General features: G+C 28.7%; 1 long non-coding RNA gene across 1 annotated transcript; it reads right to left on the bottom strand.

Moving 5' to 3' along the window:
• Positions 1-3,273: 3,273 nt before the first annotated feature.
• LOC111028735 lies at positions 3,274-3,712 on the bottom strand. The gene is made up of 2 exons (XR_002603931.1): positions 3,673-3,712; positions 3,274-3,476 (listed from the first exon to the last, which is right to left on the bottom strand). It is a non-coding gene; the product is annotated as an uncharacterized LOC111028735 (long non-coding RNA).
• Positions 3,713-13,263: the final 9,551 nt, after the last annotated feature.

The following is a 13,263-nucleotide window of genomic DNA, read 5'->3' as shown; positions in this document are numbered from 1 at the left end:
GATTTTTATATTTATACCTATGTATAAGAAAACTTTTTTTTTTTCGTATATGCCTAAATCTGAATTGTAAGGCATCCCTCCACGAGCCATTTCGACCACTGATGCAGGAGTTTATTATGGAAATTATATTATAATATCTAAGTAAAAGACTTCGTCAATAAAATAAGTAGACAAATTTTAGGCAAATAGTAATTTATATATTCCAAAAAAATAATATGTGTTAGATTTGAATAATGCCGCGCAAAGTGATTGAAACATCTTCACTGGCAGCTGACGTCATATTTCAATGGAAAAAATAATGTTTTGTTATTAGTTCCATGACTGCGCCGTTCACTGCCATAATCGGTTAGTCGCTGTCATACCTAGTAAGTTATTTCTATCACGGCAGTCCCGCGCGCGGCCGTGCCCAAGCGCCAAGCGGCTATGCCGTTGGCTACTGGCCAGTGGCCACTTGCCGGTTGTCACTCGACCGTCGCGTTGGCCATTATTTGCATTGAATATTGCTGTTTGCACTTTGCGGACGCTTGCTCAGTTCCGTTCGCCGTCCAAATCGCGCGTGTACTTGTCGTCGTTCTTTAAGCGCCTTGTTTTTTACCCGACTACTCGCTTTGAGTTATTAACGTCGTCGTCGTGATTCGTGTGGTCCACCCTCGTGATTGCGTCGCTTTGCTGTACTCACAAGTCACGTGGTCTTGACTGGCCCTTGTGTCGTCTAGGCGTTGACGATAATCCGTACGCGTACGCCGTCCTCGTCCGTTTGACAACAATTATCGGTGTCCTAGTTGTGATTCCTGTGTGTCTGAGTCGTGCACCTCGTGGATCGTGTGACGCCGTTGTGTAACCAAGGGAGTTCGTTGAGACGTTCCACCATGTCGTCGTCGCCGGGATGTGAAGAGCAATCTCGATTGCGTGTTTCCAGCTTGCACCAGACATAACAAGTATTGGATCTCTGTGCCACGATCAGGTCATACGTTATAAAACATTATTATTGTTCATGTATCATGTCGTTGGGTGGCCAGATATAAAATAGGTATGGTGGAGTCACCAGCTATGGCCACTTTAACAATTTATGCGCCCAAATTAAATGTTAACACATTGCCAGTTAATAGCTAAGCAATCACCATTTGAGAACCTATAGATTAAGACTTGCTTATTGTGGGGTCACAGTTATAGATTTTTTACAAAAATATAGGGGCAAAAATAAAATGTTGGTAATAAAAGTATCAGTTTCTCCCTTTTATGGCCAACAAACTCCATCTATGGCCATCATAAATACCACCCATTTATGGCCAGAATTATAAAAATACAAATAAAATAGTTTTTATAAGATCAAATGAAATAGTTTATTGAACATCTTATATAATATTATAGGTATTTCCTTTATTATGGTAATTTTGAAAGTATTAAATATTAAATAATTTTGAATAGTAACAACATTTAGATAACTAATTAACAAAAAAGAAATTATAACAATACCTAGGTACAAATTAAAATGTAGTAACAAATTAATATGTAAAAATTAAAATTAAAATGTAAATTTTCTGTTTAGATATAACAAGGGAACACATTTAAAATTTAGTTCAGTAGGTACTTACTTTGTACTCGATTAGGAACATAAAATAGTTATTAAGTATGTAACTATACCTATTTTTAAAATTAAAAGACTAGTAAAGAATATCAACACGGCTGTCTAATCATGAAACACAGTATGTGCATTTCACAAAATTGTTCAGGAGAAGCAGATTAGTGAAGTTGCTTTCCATTTCCTATAGATGGCGTTCATTTGTAAGCAATTATTATTTTAAGATACCAAAGAGGTATTGAATATTTAATGTATCAATAATATTCCTCAGGACATTAAAGTCCTTGTGTAAAGTGCAAAAATGTGTTATAAAATTTGTTTCCTACATTTACGAACCATTGAAAAAAAAGTAAAACACTAAGTGATCTTACTGTGTTTTTAATTTGGTTAGGGGAGAGCGGGGTAATAAGAAAAAAATGGGGCAATAAGAAATTTTTAATTTTTAATTTACTTAATTAACATGCTATTTATTATATATATTTTTCTTATGAAATACGTTATTATAATCAACCATACTGATCTGTAATTAATGTTAATGGTACAATTTTTTATTTTAAAAAAAAAATTCTCTTATTACCCGAAATAATTTTCCTATTACCCCCAGTGGGGTAATAAGAAATAAATATTTATTTCTGCTACATAAAGCCTTATGACATTTTCAAGGGTAATAAGAGAAAGCTTATATTAAGTTTAGTATGTATCTAATATTTCATTTTTTTATCTAAAGTATTGTATTTTTAATTAAACACTGAATATGAAAAACTATAATTGATTAATATAGTTCATAAAAGTGCATTATAACTATAGTAAGGTATACTAGTAATAAGCAACTGAAGTTGTTACTTTTTATTATTAAGTACCTAACCATCAACTTTTAAATTTATTACCAATTTTAATTCAAAATACCCTCTATACCTAGGTATAACTATTTAAAAAATATAATTTGACTCATTAATATCACTTTTTTATTTATTTAGTACATAAATATATAAATTGAGGAATAACATTTCTTAGGTTAATCATAACATAACACAACAAAGCATTAAATATATTATAAATAACAGTTAAATTTTTATAACTAGTCTTTTAGTTACTTATTAGAATTTTCAGTCTTGAAAGTAGGTAATATAAATTATTTCAGCTGTAAATACTTAACTGGTAGAAAACAATAGATAAATAAAATAACAAACTTATAGGTACCTTCCTAATAATTTTAACAAAATATAATAAAAATAATCAAAATAATAAATTAAGATATAACTTAATCTTAATGTATAGGTAATATATAATAAGAGTAATTTTCAGTCTTCAAATTATTTAAGTCTTCTTTTTTAGATTCTTATATTCTTTAATTATTCTTAAACCATCAGATCTTTTAACTTTAAATGGATAGTTGCCAACTAAGTCAATAGGTCCATAAAAAATAAATCTATTTTCAACAGTATGAATATCTTCTTTTCTTGGCCATATATAATTATCAAGATCTTTTTTCATAAATTTAATTTTTGTTTTGTTTTCATCCCAAAAATCAATAACACGTCCTAAGTACCAAGTATCTTCATAATAAATTGCATAGTAACTTTCAAGTTTAATATCAATTTTTAATTTTTTTTCATCAATAGATTGATCATCACTTTCAATTTCTAACTCAGAACCAGATGAGCTAATATAATCTCCATTTTTAAACTTAATTTTTTTAGCTGGAATATTATTATCTTCTTCAAAGAGAGAACTATCATCAGACTCATCATCTATTGGTACATACTTTGATTTACTTTTGCTTATTGGTTAGGTTATTGGCTCCTTGACACTGAACTGCATCAACAGCTTTTTTCAAATCATCTAATGAGTAATTAACCCTAAGGTTTTTTTTTATATAATTACGGACCATGTTCTAAGATCAAAAAAAAAAAAAATCGTTAACAAAATAAAATATTTTGAAGTTTCTTATTACCCCACATTTTAAAAATATATAGAGGTAATAAGAAATTTACTTTTTTTCAACAGAAAATTGTTATATTAACAATCTTGATCATTATTTTAACTTAAAAATACAACTATAGAAATAAAAAACAATAATAAATACTTACTCAACACTTCCGATTCGAAAAAAAAAAAAAAACGAAATTTCAGATGAATTATGATAACAAATTGTTATCAAACGTTTTTGATAATATTTTTTTTTTTGAGGTTATACTTTATTGATTCATTTCAAACAATTCAAACTATTCTAGAATATAGTTCAATACTCCTACTACCTGTTTGTGCCTAAATATTACATATTGATACAAAATATGATTTGTTTGGAATTAATTCTCTTAATACCCCAATTTCTTATTACCCCGCTCTCCCCTACTTACATTTCTGTTCAAACAAAAAAAAAAGTAAAACACAGTAAGGTCACATACTGTGTATTTAATTTGGTTATGACATTATGATTATTTTTTTTTTAAAGTACTTGGAAAAAGCAAGAGTGTATTTCTAGGGGGGGGGCTATCGCCCCACCATAGTATGTTTTTATTAATTAACTGATTTGGTCTATATTAATGGTTTTTTTTAATTCGTAAGGAAAAAAAGTAATTATAATGTTTTTTCTTGACCAATGAAGACTGGTACATTATTTCCAAGTCCTGTGAAGTATTAAAATATTTTAATGAAATTACTGTAGAAATAAGTAGTGACAATTCGGTTTCTATTTCAAAATCTGTTGTATTTAGTCGAGCACTTCTTAAACATTGTACATACTTGGATACACAGTTTTATGATTCACAACAATTAACTAGTATGATATCCACATTAAAACAGGTAGAACAGAGATTTGGGTCAATTGAAAAAATACAAATTTATGCAGAAGCTACTATACTGGATCCGAGATTTAAAAAATATGGATTCTTAAATAATAGTTCATTTACAGAATCAAAAAAAAAAATTATTAATAAAGCTACTACCATACATATTGGAATGAAAAATACGATGCAGCCAGCGATACAAAATCAATCTGTGACTAGTGATGGCCAAAAGTGACTAATTACTACCGCCTTAGTCGGTAGTACCATATGACTAATTTAGTTACTCGAACATTTTTTATTATTCGACTAATTATTATTATTCTTCGACTTATTTTTATTATTCGACTAATTATTATTATTCGACTTATTTTCGACTAATTATTATTATTTGAATATTTGATTAATTTTAACTTATTATCATTATTCAATTTGACTTATTTTTATTATTCAACTGATTTTTATTGGACTGATTGCAAACAATGCAAACTAGCATGAATTACTCTTTAATTCAACAGTTAAACAAAAATAATAATAATATAACAAAAAACATAAACATTACTAGGAAAAATAAATACAAATTTACAACTGTTTTAAATTTTTGTTTAAAAATATTAACATATCTAAATTTTTTGGATGTGTTCTATTTCTTTTGGCTGACATGATTTCACCTGCTTTTGAAAATATTCTCTCTGAAGGTACTGAGGTAGCAGGGATCACTAAATACTTCAATGCTAAGTTGAATAATTCGCCTAACAGTATTTTGTGTTTGATCCAAAAATCGATTAGCTTTGATTTCCTATTGGAGTGTGGTAGACTGAAATATTGTTTTAAAATGTTATCCGCAGTGCTTACTGATGTAACTTGAGTTTGTTCTGTATTCAGTTTATCATCCAAGAAACTCCATAAATCGACAGCTTCATTATTAGAGATGGTTTGAATTTCAGGAGTTTCAGAAATATTAGAATTTTCTTCTGTGATGTTAAAAACATACATTTTTATAATTAATCAAAATTTTTTATGTAAAAAAAATGTATTAATAGTATTAATTCCTTACCATTCAAATGTTCACTGATAAGTAAAGATAGTTCATCTGTAATACTCTTTTCTACGTTTTCAGCATTAATTGTATGCTGAAATGCCAATTTTTTAAAACGAGGGTCAAGTAGAGTCGCTCTTGAAAACTCAGGTTTAGGATTTTGCTCTTCAATGAGTTTAAAACGACTGTTTAAATTTCCCAGCAATTTTTGCTTGAGTTGCTGACCTAAGTTTGTTCTCATTTATTTTGATACTAGAGAAATGTGTAAACCTAAAAATATTTGTTTAATTATTTATTATTTATTTAATTTTTTTGAATATCTTACTTACCTCTTACTAATGGAATAACCATTGCCAATGTCGGATAGTTCTCTCCTGATAACTCAGTAGTCATTACTTCAAATGGTTTTAATATGGGGATAACATCTTCTATTACTTCCCATTCTTGTGCATTTAACATTACAGGCCCATCTTTTAAGGAAAGCATAGCATAGGTCAATGGTTCTTTTAATTTGACCAGTCTTTCCAACATCAATAGGCTACTGTTCCATCTAGTTGACACGTCTTTTTTAAGTTTTAATTTTAAAGCTCCTAACTGTGTTAATTTTTTGGCTAATTTCCTATTTGCAACTTCACTTTTTTTTAAATATGTCACAATGGAACGACACTTCTTTAATAAATCATTTAGATTTTTAGTATTTTGACATTCATTAGGTTCTAAAACATCATTGTCAGTATTGTCAACATATGGACTTCTAAATACTAAAGCTTGGGTAACAATTAAATTTAATATGTGCGCTGTACAAGGTATGTGTGGTATTCGTAATTTGTTTACGGCAGATTTAATATTAGCCCCTGAATCTGTTACGATTGTTACAATTTTGTGTCTAATTCCCCATTCATTAAATATATTTTCCAACGTTTGACTAAGATATTCCCCTGTATGGCTATTTTCTAATTTTAAAGTGCATAATACAAATGTTTTAAGAACGAAAGCACTATCAAACGTGTGGACAGTAATAGTCATAAACGAATCTGTATTTAATGATGTCCAAATATCCGAAGTAATGGAAATATAGCTTGATTTGTTCAAAATATCTTGTAGTTTATTTTTGGTAGTAGAGTATAGTTCAGGTAAGATGCTTCTTGTTAGTGTTCGGCGACTTGGTAAAAGCTCTAAGTACCTTGAATCAAGCAATCGAATAACGTTTTGAAATCCACTATTTTCAACAAACGATAGTGGTTGCAAATCATCAGTTATCATTTCAACAATCGATCTCACAAAGTCTGTCTTTTGTTTTTCTGATGGAATACCAAATCTATAAAAAAAAAATATTTAATTATTTATTTATTGAATAAACAGGCGTGAGCCCAGGTTAAAATAATTAGGTATACAATACAATAAAAAAATAACATAACATGAATAATATAACAAAGTATAAAATATAAATTAAACTAAACAATAAATACAAAAAGTAAAACTGAAAGGAACAGCGGATCCTCATTGGCTAATTTCATTATTCTCGTAATAGGTTCATTTTTTAGATAGTTTGTGGTGCAGAAGGGTATTAAGAAAGGATGATTATAATAAATAAATTAATATTAATTAAAATGGGCAAGATATAAAGAATCTTTGATTAATATTTGTGAATTTTTTTATTTTTTTTATTTCATCAAATTACTGAGATATAAATGTCACGAAAAAGGTTAAAAAAATACATACAAATCTGTTAGATAAATATTTATATGCAAAAGTATTTTAAAATCTTTTTTTTTGTACTAAAATATGTAAATAAATCAAATAAAATTACCTTTTTGAAAGAAGTAATTGCTTTGTTTGATTTTTCAATACAGGTACTTGAACTTCATTAATTGAATTGTTTGTCATTATAGTTGTTTCCCTAAAACTACGTTTGGATGTTGATGTTGATGCATCTCCTAAATAAAATACAAAATTGAAATTGAATTAAAATATCAACTAAAAAAGTTTATTATCACTTACCTTGTTGAAATCGCAAATCTAAATCTTTGTCCAATTCAAATTTAGACTTATCTGCGTCAAGTTTTGACTGATGTTTACGGCGCAAATGTTCGTGCAGATTTGATGTACCGTGACCATGTTTGTACACAGTATGACATAAATTACACTTAGCTTCGTCAGGTTTATTTATATTTTTAGTGAAATAGCACCACACGTTTGATGAATTTTTTTTACTCAACATTTTATACGAGTTTATGTACAGTGTTGCCAGATTAAAACAATTCAAATTCCCTTCCAATGATATAATATTTCCCGCTTACATTTAAAATTTCCCCCACCTAAAATTTTTTTTCTCGCTTCGCTCGAAAACGGAATAATCTTAAATAGTTAAATCGTAAATCGTAATTAAATACAAATACATTGGTGTTGTTGCTTGTACAGTAATTATCTTTTCTTTTTTGTCGCGTTTATGCAATCCATTTAATAAATAATAATTTATAATTCATGCATGATTGTCTTTCATAAATTCATAATACGAAAACAGATTATTTAAGATGTCTTCCTAACAAAACTGTAGTAACAAATTCGTATCCATAATTAACTCATGAGTTACAACTTACCACTAAATATATAAAATATTCCAATATTCCATCTTGTAATAATTTATAATTTAAAAAAATATTATTAGATATATTATATATTCTAGTTACATTTTATATGATATAACACTTGTATAAAAAAATATAAATTAAATGAAAATAAAACAATAACAAGAATATAAAATTAAACAATCAAATATAAACATTAGTATATTATAAGCTCATATGATACATATATGTAACGATCACTTGTATGGTATGAAAACAATAACAAATTAAATGAAAATTATGTAAACAATAGTAGTAAATAGTAATACTCTTACTTGTAAGACTTAGATATTAATTACTTCAGTCTACAATACAACTCGTATATAATATAGATAAATAAAAAAGTAATAAAAGTATGAAATTAACAAACAAATATAATTTATAAACATTATTATATTATAAACTCATATGTTACAGATATGTAACTATCACTTGTATGGTATGAAAACAATAAAAAATTAAATGAAAATTATGTAAACAATAGTAAAAAATAGTAAAAAATGAAATACAAATAAAACAGTAATAAAATATTATATGAAATTAACAATAAAATCATTTCTTATATAAATTATCTGAATTATGTAATTTTAAATGCTTTTTAGTTACCTCAAAATTCAAACAATTTATGTTCTTGGCTCCATAAGCCGATCTTATAACGGCCACTGAGTTCAAAGTATCATCTCCTATACGATTGCGTTTTTTCGTCTTAACATCGGTTACTATAGAAAAAATTCTTTCAGCTTCAGCATTTGAGTGAGGAAGACTCAAGCATGATTTAGCTAGTTTATAAATATTTTGATATAAATATGTATCAGAATAGTCTTTCATGTTGCTAATACAATACCAGAACTCATCAATTGGTAATAATAATAGCTTTGCTTTTTCATTGCCATTTATTAATATTTTCATACGTCTCCACTCACTCTGTAATATGTTCAAATCAACATTTTCATTCAACTGTTCAATAATTATTTCAAAATTTATTTCTGATTCGTCTGTTGCTACATGTAATGCCACCTTTGGATCTAGAAATTTGAGCTGCTGGAATAAGTGGTTATTAATTGGCAATCTTTTCTTTATTTCTAGAGCCGCTGTTATGTAAAACTCTAAACATTTATTTTTCACTAATTCAGTGGCTTCAGCTGAAAAGTTCTTTATATAGTTTTCACATTCTGTTCCCAAAATCATATCTTTAGCAGGCAAATAATTATTTGGATCTGCTACATTAACATCCTCCAAAGAATTATTAACAAGAACATTCAGCTTAATATAATTACTACAGAATTCTTTTAAAATATTGACTGAAGCTTCATACATTTTATGTATCAAAACATTCCTACTCTGGAATAAGGCATTAAATGAATTAATAATGTTTAAGACATATTTTAAAAATAATAAGTATGCTTTATTGTAATTATTTTCCATTGCTGCAAGAATATTTTGAGCAGCTAATAATTTGTCTTCCACAACAGCAATTCTGAAAAAGTATAATAATACATACCAACAATCTAAAACGCGTGATACACACTGGTGCATTGAAAGCCATCTGGTGGAAGCTAGTTTTAATATTTTTTTTCTTTCAACATGAAAATAGTCCTGTAATTCACATAACTGTGCATAGCGTTTTGCACTGCCAGAACAGTAAGTAGCTATATTTCTTATTAACTCTTCGGGCCCTCTTGGAAGTTTTTCGCAAGCTTTCCCAGCTATTAAAGCTGATGAATGACACAAACATTGCATTAATATTACAAAAGGAACATCACATTTCAAATGGGAAAAAAATGAATTATTTTTCCCAACCATGACATTTGCACCATCAGATGCTAGTCCTATAATATTTGCTAATGGAATATTTTTTGCTGTTAAACAATTTTTGAAGGCATTATATATTTTTTCTGCAGAACAGTCAGTTGCATCTAACGATATCAGTTCTAATAATTCAGTTCTTACTAAACCATTTGCCGGAGATACGTATCTTACCAAGGTGCACATAAATTTATGGTCTGTTATATCTGTACTCTCATCTACAAGAATTGAGAACTTTACATTTTTTAAATTATTAACAGTTTCATCGGTTTCAACAGCATTTAGTACATTTTTAATAATACTAGTACTCTTAGTTCTATTTAATGTAATACTTTGTGCAATATTAGAGTCATAGAAACTTTTTTTCATAACGTGCAACAAATGATCTGCAACCTGAAATGCAACATTATGCTCCGCAAAAAATGAAGCTAATCTTATCTCTGTTTCTTTCACAGCAACACTTTGTTCAGGTTTTGTGTTTTTAAAAGATTCTTCAATATTTCTAGAATTTTTAATTACCTTTAGATTCTCTATATGTTTTTTTCCAGCGGCGTGTTTGAGTAAGTCACTTTTCCCAGCATTTAAGACCACCTACAAACACAATAATATCATCAGTTATTTAAAAACTGTGTTGTAATAATAATATCTCACCTTGCAGGCTATACAATGAGCTTTTAGACCATTATTTGGAACTTTTTGTAACCATCCTTTGAACTCAACACACTTTAACCAATCGTCAGAAAACAACTTAGGGCCACGTTTTAATTTTTTGGGTGGTGTATTGTATGGCTCAATGTTAGAATCTTCATCATCAGAATTCATTTCAGTACGTAAAACACTCAAACACTTAACACTTGTCAGGTACAAGCAAACTAAAACTCGTAAGTTAAGTATAAATGTACAATCATCGAATTTGAAATCTTGAGATTTTTACATTAACAATAAGAAAAAAATGAGGCACAGGTCCAATGTGCGACCTACAACTGATAATTGACCTGTCCTTATCTTTGCCGGGCTAATGTGCGACCTACGTCCAATGTGTGTTTTTTCCTATATAACATGGGGAAATATATTTATTTTTGTGAAGAGAATAGAGATACAAACGTGATAATTGTAAACCGTTCGGCATTCAGTAACGGTCTCACTGTCTTTGTCGAATTACGTTATTGTGAGTTTTAGTAATACAACCGTGGTCGTCTTCGATGTGGTGATATTAGACCAAATGAGGTAAATGAAAATGATAGTGACGATAGTGATGATACAGAAGAAGATAACAATAGTAATAACACAGTGGGTGCAAAAAATTATGGAACGCGTGTATCTGGACCGTGGGTTTTTGGACTTTGTTGCAAAAAAAAATGATATTTTGGAACGGCGTTTATTCATCGTAGAAAAACGTGACAAAGCAACATTACTTCCTATAATTAAAAATGAAGTAGAACTAGGAAGTATAATCCATAGTGATGAATGGAGAGCTTATTCGTCATTAAACAATGAAGGGTACATACACAGTACTGTGAATCATCAAAAATGGTTTATTGATCCTGATACAAATGCCAATACTCAAACCTTAGAATGTGTGTGGAAAATAGTGAAAAAGCGATATGAAATAAGAGTAAATGGCGCATCACCATTATTACCGAGACAACTTAAAGAGGAGTGGTGGAGATCTCTTCACCCAAACAAGCAAACTATATTTGACGAATTTTTATCAGACATGAAAGATGTTTTTATGACATAAATTATATATAAAATTACGATGAATTCTTATCAGACAAGAAAGATAATAATTATAAATGAATTAATAACTATAATAACTATTAATATGGATAAATTTAAAGGATAAAATAACTAATTAATTAATAACTATAATAACTATTACAAATGCAGTATAGGTCAATACGTATATGTAGGTCGCACACTGGACCGAAGATGTATGTGTAGGTCGCACATTGGACCTGTGCCAAAAATGATAAAGTCAAATAATTATTAACCAACAATATTCAATGGAAAATTCGAAAACAACAATGCACAAACTAGTTACTACGAATGTGTATACAATATAAATGTATAAATAACTTATGAGTTATAAATTACTAATGTATATAGCATATACCCATCAGCTGGTACCTTATATTATGGCAACATTGGCAACAAAATATTCTTGATAAGTAAAAATCAAATATATAGTAATAATAAATTGATCATGGAAAAACTGATTATTACTCGTGATAAAAATATATTTAATGATAAGACACTATAATAAAAAAAATCATAATTTTTTTTACAATATTTTCAAAATTTCCCTATTTTCAAGTAACATACAATTTCTTCCCTTTTTCCCACCACCCATTTTTGGGACATACAATTTCCTTCTAAACGGGAAATTTCCCTCCATCTCACATCACTGTTTATGTATAACAGTTTAAGCTCAATAGCCTATAGTCTATACCGCGTATAACTGTCGAATGATAACTAACTAGTAACAACTAAGCAGTGTTGCCAACCTCCGTTGATAAGTACATCGTACAACCACTATAAAATTATCGTATCTATCAAATTATATATCGTACAAAAAAATTTTCTCGCTTCGCTCGTAATACCCCAAAACAATAATAATTAGTAATATCATTCATTATAAATATTTGTATTATTAATGGTAATACATTTTGTTGTGGCCATAAACAAACTTAATATCATTCCGTATCACACTATCAGGACTGTTGTATAATACTGTGGAGGTGTCGGCGTCGTCTATGTACCGACGGCCTCCAACTAAGTCACGTGGTGTGACGAATAAGAATTATAATAACGAACAACGAGTTGGTTTATTATAATTGTATTTTTATTAGCAATAAGACGAGAATAATATTTATTGATTACAAGATGTACGATGTACGATTAACGACGCGTCGAGCAAAAATAGCGTTGGTCACGAGGTTTTTGGTTCGCCGTGTGTGTGTGTGAATTGGAGCGAGGTGCGTACGAGCGTGTTAACTATCGCGAGGTCGCGGAACAGTGTTGCCAGATGAAAATTAAATAAATCCCGAAATGTACGTTCGAAAATCCTCAGATTTACTTAAAAATCCTTAAAAAATTTTTTTAAGGCTGCGCTCGCTCATAATATAAGGGGCAAATCCAAACGATGGCACAAAACATGAACATCAACTTTTATTAAATCATCTTCAGTTAAAAAAAATTAACTGAAATTTAAAACCATTTATTAATTAATTAATAAACAAAATATATTTGATTAACAACATTTATTTGATTAAAAAAATGTAACATTAATATTCTGAACAATATTTAATAATATACATCTTTTTTTAATTATTGAATATAAAATAATAACATAAAAATTGAATATTAAATAAAAGGAACTTCTTTGAACCAAAGGTAATAATAAAACAATGTATAAACAAT

Source organism: Myzus persicae, unplaced genomic scaffold (assembly GCF_001856785.1).
Source record: "Myzus persicae strain clone G006 unplaced genomic scaffold, MPER_G0061.0, whole genome shotgun sequence".
NCBI classification, from domain to species: Eukaryota; Metazoa; Arthropoda; class Insecta; order Hemiptera; family Aphididae; genus Myzus; species Myzus persicae.
This window is presented reverse-complemented; position numbering and strand designations above follow the sequence as displayed.